We start from the raw sequence: 10,162 nt of genomic DNA, 5'->3' as shown, positions 1-10,162 counted from the left end.
CGCTTGCTTCAAGCCAATTTGTAGCTTGTGGCAACAGGTTAAAATGTGCCGGCAATTTGTCTGCAGGTGGGCAATTAACCCAATTGGCTCAGGTGTGGCCAATGAGGAAAGGACAACTCTTAGAGTTTCTTAGAAACTTTTTCCTCCCTACATCAGAGACAGCCACACAAGGAAGAGGACCCTTTCCCTTCCTGTTCTGGATGCTGCCATGCTGGGATGTGACATTTAGATTAGTGACAACTGCAAGATTATGAGCCCAGGACAAAAAGCCAGTGCTCTGAAGATAATTCAATGGAAAGACAGGAAGATGTTCTTTCCTTGATGACATTATTAAGCCACTGTATCACCTTTGGGCTGCTGAGCTGCGGACTTCTTAAGAAATAAATAAGTGAACTTACAGTTTAAACCACTGTTTGTTGGGCATTCTGCTACTTGCACCCAAAAGTATTCCCTAAAGATACCTAAATCTTTCAGGCAAAGAAAAGAAATAAGTCATTAGAAGAAAAAAATGGAACAAACTTATTGAGGCCATCATGCGTGACCTAGCAGTGTCCTGCTCTTTTCTGCTTTTGATTATTTGCTTTTGCAAATCTGATCTTCAACAAGCTTAGTCCTCTGTTACCCCAAACCCTTATTGACTCCAATAGGGTTGGCTCCAGGTTCAAGAGGCTGAAGAAGAGACCCAGAGCCAGCAATCGAGACATGGGGTTTTACTGGGGGCTTACGTACCAGGAAGAGATTTCAGTGGCAGCAGACTGGACATGAGAACCATGAGGCCCAGTGGCAGTGGGCTGAGCAGAAGAACCGCAATAGCTTACAAAAGACAAGGAGTTTATATAGCATTTTCATGTAGCACCCTCCCCCTAACAACCTCCACCTGGCAGTCATTCAACCCAACACTCAGGGCCTCAATCCCCTTTGTGGTCCATGTTCCATTGGATGGCCCCGGGGCTCAGGTGTTCTTCATAGACAGGGAATGACTCTCTAGGCTGGCCACTTCCATATCCCCTACCTCGGAACACACATCAAGGTTCATCTGCTATACAGCGTCATTCTAAAGGTATGCTTAAGTTATTGCTATCAGGTATCAGGTGTGTTCACAATATCCCCATCTAGACGTCCTTCGGGTCTAAAGAGCTTGGATAACGTGTTATTACTTATAAATGCAAAATCTTTGGGTCCTTTGGTGTCTCCAGCAATACTTTTCAAAAACTTTTCAGGTGATTTTACAAGCATTCACTGACTGCTTAGAATATTCCAGAGCAATTCCAGGACATTGAAGGGACCAACATGCATGAGAGATATTCCCCATCCTCAGGGGCTTACTGTCTAAAGGACAGGCAGGCATAGAAAGAAATTATCTCAAAGGTAACATGGCAAGTGAGAAAAATTCCACATGAGCAGAGAGGAGGGACATTCACATTCAAAGCCTTTTCAGTTGCCTCAGGGAATCTTCAGTATACCTCAGGGATAAAGCAGAAATGGTCAGATGTAAAGGGCATGTCCCATTCTTGGTAATATTAAAAAATTAATGAAGAAAGTTTCCAAGGTGTCCCTGGAGCACAAGAGGGAAAGAAGAACATCTTTGGATGAAAGGAAAGAGATGTGGAAAATTCCAGAAGATGAGCAAGGCTTGGATTCCTCTTCTCCATTTTAGCAATTGACCACAGAGCAGAAGCATCTGTCACCCTTGAAAAATCCCCAAAGGGAAGAATGTTAAAAGCCTGGCTACGGGCTTGAATTGGGAGCAAGGGAATGACGTGGGACTACCAACCATAAATTATAAATAGAATCCTTCTAGATTGTTATGATTCCCCCCATCATTTAACGATTGCCTTGCTCACAAATACTTTGACTGCAATTCTTTTATAATGGTTGGACTTTGCTGATTTTATTTCCCCACAGAATGTAACTGAATTTTCACGGAAGCAAAAACTCTCTTTATTTTTATCCTTACAGTTTGCTGAATTAGGTATTACTTATTTCAATTGCCATTAACAGGTACTACAGGCATAAGCAGGCATGGGAACAAACACAACTGAGTTACTAGGCCTAAAAATCAACACGTCAACAAAAAGAGTACCCAGACCACGGAACAGCCAACTCCCATTTACTTTCAGGGCTGTGAGCATCCTCGGGATGGAGTGGAGGAAAAGTCGATCCAGTAAACTTGTAAAGCAGAGGTGAATAATACGATCTATTTTCCTTCAGCCAATCATTTGGCTATCTGGGCTTTACAATATATTTCCTCACAAAAGATATAGTGATTTTTAGATTGCAATGCAGCATGACACACTTGCTATTTTAGAAAATTTGCCCAACTTTAATTGTTACTTTGAATTGCTAACTCAACAGTTGATCAGTCTGATTGATCTTAATGGGACTAGCTTCTCCAGTGCCTCTGAATCCACGCAGCTCATTGCCCTCACCTCCCCTGCCACATTGCTTCTGTGTGCCCCTCCTGGTCCACTTCCCACCCATCTCTGCCCTCTGTTTCCCAAGGCCAACATGTATGGATGATGGCAACACACAATTGATGTAGTGCTGTATCTTGGGCTTCTGGTTGGGCTTGGCTACTGGGGATCCCAGGTAGGAAATTATAGGAAGGGAGGAGAGTGAGGAGACCTCAGATTGGCAGCATCCTTAGACAGAAAATCCCTGTTCTGTTCTTAAAGCAGATAGCGGGCCAGGTGCAGTGGCTCACGCCTGTAATCCCAACACTTTGGGAGGCCGAGGAGGGTGGATCGTGAGGTCAAGAGATCAAGACCATCCTGGCCAACATGGTGAAATCCCATCTCTACTAAATATACATTAGCCGGATGTGGTGGCGCACACCTGTGTTACTCAGGAGGCTGAGGCAGGAGAATGGCTTGAACCCGGGAAGAGGTTCAGTGAGCCAAGATCACGCCACTACACTCCAGCCTAGCGACAGACAAAGGCTTCGTCTCAAAAAAAAAAAAAAAAAGTGTATATAGCTTTATCCCATGCTCTGTCTTTGGGGTCCACTGTTGCTACCCCTGGGTTTCCAGGTTATCCTGTCCTGCTACGCCCCACTCGAAGGTTGGTAATTAATCTGTCAGGCAATGAATGTCCCTTGAATTATCCTCATATTCGAGTGTGTCATCTGTGTCATTTTGACCCTTGCTGATACACCACTGGATGGCTCTCACAGATTTCATCTACTGACTTATAATTCCACAGTCATAGAAGTAGAAACTGTTGGGGAAGGACCCAGTGCCTGAAACACTTTCTTTTTAGTAATAGATATTGTCAAGGATCCAAAGCCACCCTTCAGAAAACAAATTTGGTGGCCAGGGTGTGGGATTGTTTGAGAAGTTCCCTACAACACATGCTCTCCGAACAGCTGTTCTTGGCTTTCAAACAGGGCAGTGTCCTTTTATGAATGTTTACACACTGTAACCCAGAGAAGAAAAAAAAAGTACGATTCCCAGGAAATTGGCAGTCATAAATGTATCATCCTAGGGTGAGGAAGCTGGAGGTCCTGGCTTTCAAAAATCTCTCCTCTTTTGGAAACCTAGTGTAGCATTGAGAATGTGCTGAGTAATAAGAGCAGTATATATTACAGTAAATTCATGTGCCAGGCATCGATGAAGCACTCACTGTGGGCCAGGCATGACGCTGAACGCTTCTTATGTTCTGCCTTACATGATCTTCTCCAAAGCCCTGACAGCAGCCATTGCTAGTCACCTCGACAGACGAAGAATTTGGAGCTGAAGGGAATGAAGTGACTCACTGTCAGTCTCACAGGAAGGAAGTATCAAAGCCAGGATTCAAACCCAGGTCTGTCTGATTCCAGGGCTGCCATGTGCATGCCAAGAGTGGGGCAGGGGACAGGGGCCCAAATGCTGTCTTTGTCACATAGTGCTTGGGTCACCTTAGGCAGGTCACCAAACATTCAGGGCCCACGTTTATAAAGTAAGGCCAATAGGACCTGTGGCCCAGGACTGTTGTCAGAAGTAACCGAGGCCCCTTCTCCCGCCTGCAGAGATTCCTATCCCTGAGTGGATGCTGGAGGACATGCAGGAGAAGGGCAGGCGGCTGGGATTCCCGGGGGACAGGGCTTCACTTTCCTCTTGCAAATGTGATTTCATAATTCTTCATTCTGGCCAACTCAGACCTTAAGTTGAATAATAATGACATAGAAGCAAACAACCACCATGTATTTTATGACAGCACCGTGCCAAGAGCATGCTGTGCATTATCTCATTTAAACCCCACACTATCCTAAGAGGGAGGAACTATCATAGCCTCATTTTCACAGCGACTGGACTGTCAGAGAGGTTAATTAGCTTTCCCAAGGCTACACAGTGAGAAGGTGGCAGAGTTCACATCAGAGCCTAAATCTACCTGGCTCCTGCACCTTTGCTCTTAACCCATTTATGCCTGAAGTTGCAATTTTTTGAATTGAAAAATCAGACCTTGTCAATGACCTTGAGCAGTAGGATATAAATAACTCCCACATGCTTAATGTTCCAATAATGGAACACTAGGCATAAATGGATTTCACTACTCTAGACCTCTTTCCTATTTTTTAATTCTATTTAACAAACACTTCTATGCTTGCTGTATTCCAGGAACTGTTCTGAACACTTCAAATATCAACTTGTGTAAAAATTCCATGAAGTAGGTATATTATTGTGCCTACTATTACAGGTGGAGAAAATTGAGGCCCAGAGACTCTAAGTAACTTGCCCAAAGTCACACAGCCCTTCCAATTCCAAACACACTTTTTCTTAAGTTTACAAACAAATCCAATATCAGGCACTACAACATTTTGAGAGCGACAGGTTGGAATTGCCCACTGAATTACTATTCCAAATGATGAGTGCCAACATGCTATAAAGTTGTATCCTATGTAAAAATGTGAAGGAAACAGATATTGGTTTCCAATGTTTAGCCTCATCAGAAAAAGGCTGGGGCATATGATGGCCCCATTGAGGATGCCAAGAAGACGCAAAAAGCAAACTCTGTGCTGGTTTAACCTCAGACCTCCAAGAAAGCTTCCATAATATTTGCTTCAGGCAAAATAATTCTGCATTACAAGTCTGCCAGTAGGCAGCCTGGGCCAGGAGAAATGAGCTGGAGAAAAGCCCAGTCTCTTGTTCAACAGGGGTATGGTGAATATGTTGGGTTGACGACTAAAGGTTAATTGCTCTGAGTAATACTGTGGCATTTAGGCCTGGTACCAAACAATCTGGGACAATATTGACCAAGATTCAGCCAACATCCAAATGCAAACACAAATGAAAATCCAAGTCTTTAGGTAGGGAGAGCCCAAGCAAGGATCTTAATTCAGGAAGCTCAATCAGGAATGAGACAATCCCTTCAGAACCCAAAATGTAGAGCTTATATATTCCAGCACTGTACCATTAGAAACACTATGGATGCTCGGCCTTTGCACATGTGGCTGTCTGTGTTGAAATCCCTGCCAGACCTCTGGTTTTCGTCTGACCAATGCCACCTTTTTATTCAGCACTCAATTTATAAGATGCTTCTTTTAGAAATCCTTACTCCCCACCTCAGGCTGAGATAGCACGTCTCATTCTTGGCCTCATATGCCCCCTCTATTTCCTGCTATTTGCACATTCTTTTCACTTTATACATACCTCTCCCTGTTAGTCTGTAGCCCAGATAGAAATTGTACTCTTTTTTCTTTGTATCCTTTTATAATCTTAGCACTTAATGCAGGGCCTGGCATATGGTGTGTGCTTAATAAACGTTTGGAGAACAAAAAGAATGGATGGATGGATGGATGGATGGATGGATGGATGGATGGATGGATAATTGGATGGATGGTAGGATAGATGGATGGATGATTGAGTGGATAATTGGATGCATGAATGGATGGGTGAATGGATGTAGGGTGGATGGATGGATGATTGGATGAATAGATGGATGGATGAATGGATAGAAGGATGGGTAGATGATTGGATGGATGGACGGATGGATGGATGAAGATCGGATGGATGGAGAGAGGAGTGGATAAATGGAGAAAGGGATGGAAGGAGAGTGGAAGAATGGATTAGTGAGTTGTTGGGTGAATGGTTAGTTGCATACCTGAATGGATGGGTTGGTAGGTAAGCCAATGAATGGCTGAGTGGATGGTTTAGGGGATAGATAGGTAAATGGCTGGATGCTTCTAGAAGGCAGCTGATAAAGGAGTGACAGGAGCTTTCATCTTGTGGAATTCAAAGAAACCTAATCTTCTTCAGCTATAATTGGTCCATAAAATTCTGTACATCTGTCACTGGAGAAGAAGGCCCACACCACATTTTCCCTTACTCAGAATGAAAGTTGTTTTATTTCTGGACTCTTGCCCTCCTTCAAGATGGTCTAGTTACTAAGTAAATATGTTTCCTCTGGATAAAAATTCTGTTCCATGTAAATCACATTTGTGATTGATTCTGAATCTGGAACCATATCTTCCCTTGTTGCTAAGGAAAAAATAGCACTTCTCTGGAGTTTTTTATCCTTGTTCTCTGACAGGAGAATCATTTGTTTCTTAAGTTGTGGGAGCCGTGGGGCTTGAGGGGTGAAATCAAATCAACTTTGGTGGTTGATCTGAAGGATAAATAACCTCAAGCTCTTAGAAGTTATGTCCAAACTTCATTTGAATTTCAACTCTATCATTTACTAGTTGTGAAGCTTGGCTAAGTTTCTTAACTTCACTAGGTCTTATTTTCATCATCTGTAAAAGGGGAACTAGGAATTATTGAAAAATAGTATAAAAGAATGGTTCAAAAACTTGTGTCAGGGAACAAGAAAAATAGCACAGTGTGGTAATTGTTCAATCAGTGAGAGGCTGGTATAGTAGCTGGTTGGTGGAGTAACACAAGTAGTAATAAAAATATTTTCATTTCAATTAATAAATGAATAACAGTACAGTCAGATAGTGTTTCACAAGTTATGAAATGCTTACCAGTGGTGATAGAAAAGTTTGCACTGGGCATAAAGTGAACTTAAAATACTATTCAGTCACCAACCGAGAAGGTTGCCATTTTCTTTCAATTATCAACTAATGCTTCTGGATATATCAAAGAGAAAGCCTTAGTTTGATGCCAGAATTTCTTTCTGGTGTTTTTTTCTGTTTTTTTTTTTTTTTTGAGACGGAGTCTCACCCTTATCCCACAAGCTGGAGTGCAATGGCGTGATCTCAGCTCACCGCAACCTCCACCTCCCGTATTCAAGTGATTCTCCTGCCTCAGTCTCCCAAGTAGCTAGAATTACAGGCGTGTGCCACCACGCCCAGATAATTTTTTGTATCTTTAGTAGAGACGGGGTTTCACCATGTTGGCCAGGCTGTTCTCGAACTCCTGACCTCATGATCCGCCTGCCTCGGCCTCCCAAAGCGCAGGGATTACAGGCATGAGCCACTGCGCCCGGCGATGCTAGAATTCCTTTAACATATTTTTAACAGAGTAAGCTGGCCTTGGATGTGGATCTTAGGCAGGCAACAGAATCTAGCTAGAATGTAAGACCTTTCTTTACATTTGTTACAGGTTTATTTTTTAATGTTACATTTTATTTGGGGGACATAATACTAATTTTCCATTTATGGTAGTCATAGTCAGTCTCTATTTTAGATACTTTAAATGAAATCATGAGTCAATTTAAAGAAAATATGTTTTTGTTTATATGGCACGAGGAATGAGAAAAAAAGCTTCAGTGTATAACTAAAGTTTGGGAAGCCCTGCAGTAGGAGAGAGAAAACACAGATATGGCAAAACTGATCATGTTTAAATCCACCTTTGGAAAACTTGTGTTTTTTTCCTGGGTTTCTGTTTCAATCCCTCAGAGCAGTGTGTGTTGTTGCTCCTCAGAGATGGCTTCTCATTTTCTCAGCTATAGTTCTCTAGAGAAGCGAGGATAACCCAGATGTCTACACACTATGTGAGGTGAGCTAGAAAATCTCCTTCTCCCAGGGGAAAGACAAACACTTGAAGCTCAGCTTCAAACTTCTACCCCGGGCGCAACAGGAAAACCAACGGACACCGCTTAGTGGCTTGGTCAGGGCTCACAAACTCAAGTGTCTGCAGGGGTCAAGAAGACTCAGGAAGTATGTTTGTTCAAAGTGGGAGTTAATCATCTATATATATATTTTAAACAGAGTCTTGCTTTGTTGCCTAGGCTGGAGTGCAATGGTGCAATCATGGCTCACCACAGCCTCGACCTCCTGAGTTCATGCAAACCCCCAGCCTCAGCCTCCCGAGTAACTGGAACCACAGGCACACAGCACCATGCCTGGCTAAATTTTTTTTCAATATTTGTAGAGATGGGGGTCTTCCTATGCTATGTGATAAATATCAGAGTATAAACTCTCCAGCTAAGAGCATAGTATGTATTGGATGAAAAAATTACACTTGTTTTCAACACAGACATACTTTGTATTTTAAGCATATGCAACTATAGTTATATTAAATATTATAATTATGTTATATTAAATACATCAAACTTCTATGAAATGTATGTAACTTTTCATTTACAAGGAAGCTTTTGCATTCTTATGAAGACATGGTATCTCCTATAGTGTTCTTTTTTCATAGTTTTGGTAGAAATAGTTCATGGTTCTTATAAATTTGCTCCAAGAAAAATGGCAGCACGAGGGTGAGGATAAATAGGCAATGGATGTGGGGCAGCGGGGAGGGAGTGATGGAAACCAAGATAAACTGAGAGACAAGTGTCCCTTTGAAAAGGCTGCCAATGCCTAGACTCAGGCAATTGTGATGTGACAACATTGCCAAAACTTTTAATTGACAAATGAGAGATTAGAACTTTAAATTTTTATATAAAGTTTCCTGATTATTAAATGTTGGCAACTGGCCAGGTATGGTGGCTCATGCCTGTAATCCCAGCACTTCGGGAGGCATAGATGGGAGAATCACTGGAGCCCAAGAGTTCGAGACCAGCCTGGGCAACATAGGGGTACCCCCATCTCTACAAAAAATTAAAAAAAAATCCAGATATAGTGGCATGCACCTGCAGTCCCAGCTATCTGGAAGGCTGAAGTGGGAGGATGGCTTGAGCCCAGGAGGTCCAGACTGCAGTGAGCCATGATGGTGCCACTGCACTCCAGCCTGGGTGACAGAGTAAGACCCTATCTTAAAAAAAAGAAAAGAAAAGTTGGCAATTAATCCTCACTTGGAAAAAACACACCTCCCTCTAGCAACATCATAGAAGACTCATCACAAAGCTCTTGCCCCCAGCCCCTTCCTTTTATCTCTGACTTTGTGGAGTGGGGAAAACTGATCTGCAAGGAGGCTGAGTGCTAGAAGATGAAAGGAACTGGGTGTCAAGAATCAATGGCTTTGGCATTTGACAAGAGATAAAGACAAATGTTCAGTCAACGTGAGACAACAATTTTAATGACACAGTCATGAAGGACATGAAAATTACAACAGCAATCCTAATGAGACACCTTTTTTAAATTAAGCAACTACAAAATAATTTAACTGTTAACACCCAATTTTAACGTGGGTACAAAGAAACCATCCCTTTCACACGTTTGTTCATCAATTCATCCATCCATTCACCCATCCATGGAAGTGCCAAATATAATTCTGAGTTATAGAGACCCAGCCTGGCCTCACGGAAGACCATCCAGTTGAACAGGAATTTGGCGATATGTATCAAATGCCTCTAAAACATGACTACCATTTGATCTGATACTTTAACATCTGGGAAATGCTTCTAAGGGAGAAGTCTAGGAAATCCGTCATGTTTATAATAGCAGAAGGTGTCAAACACTTAAATGCCCAATATGGCCAGGGAGTTAATTCATCTCAGGTACTTAAACCCCCCAACCCCTATTTTAAATTTATTTGTGACATCTATAATGGAAAAAAAAAATTCCGGCTTTTGAGACAGTATTTCAGAATGAGTAATATAGGTATGATATTGATACGGAAGGAAAGAAATACCAAAAGAGGGTATTTCTTAGTGACAGGATTATAGATTATTATTTTAAATTTTATCCTCTGTGTGTTTTATAATAAATTTGTAATGAAAAAATAAAAAGCAGTTTTCAAAGTCTGGTTCTCAGAACACTTTGCACTGTTAAAGTATAATAATAATAAAATTTTTAAAAAATTATGTAAGATCTCAAAGAATTTTTATGTGGATTGAGCAATAACTATTTTCCACG

This window comes from Pongo pygmaeus, chromosome 21 (genome assembly GCF_028885625.2).
Source record: "Pongo pygmaeus isolate AG05252 chromosome 21, NHGRI_mPonPyg2-v2.0_pri, whole genome shotgun sequence".
In the NCBI taxonomy this organism is placed as follows: Eukaryota; Metazoa; Chordata; class Mammalia; order Primates; family Hominidae; genus Pongo; species Pongo pygmaeus.
Note: the sequence above shows the minus strand (reverse complement) of the source record.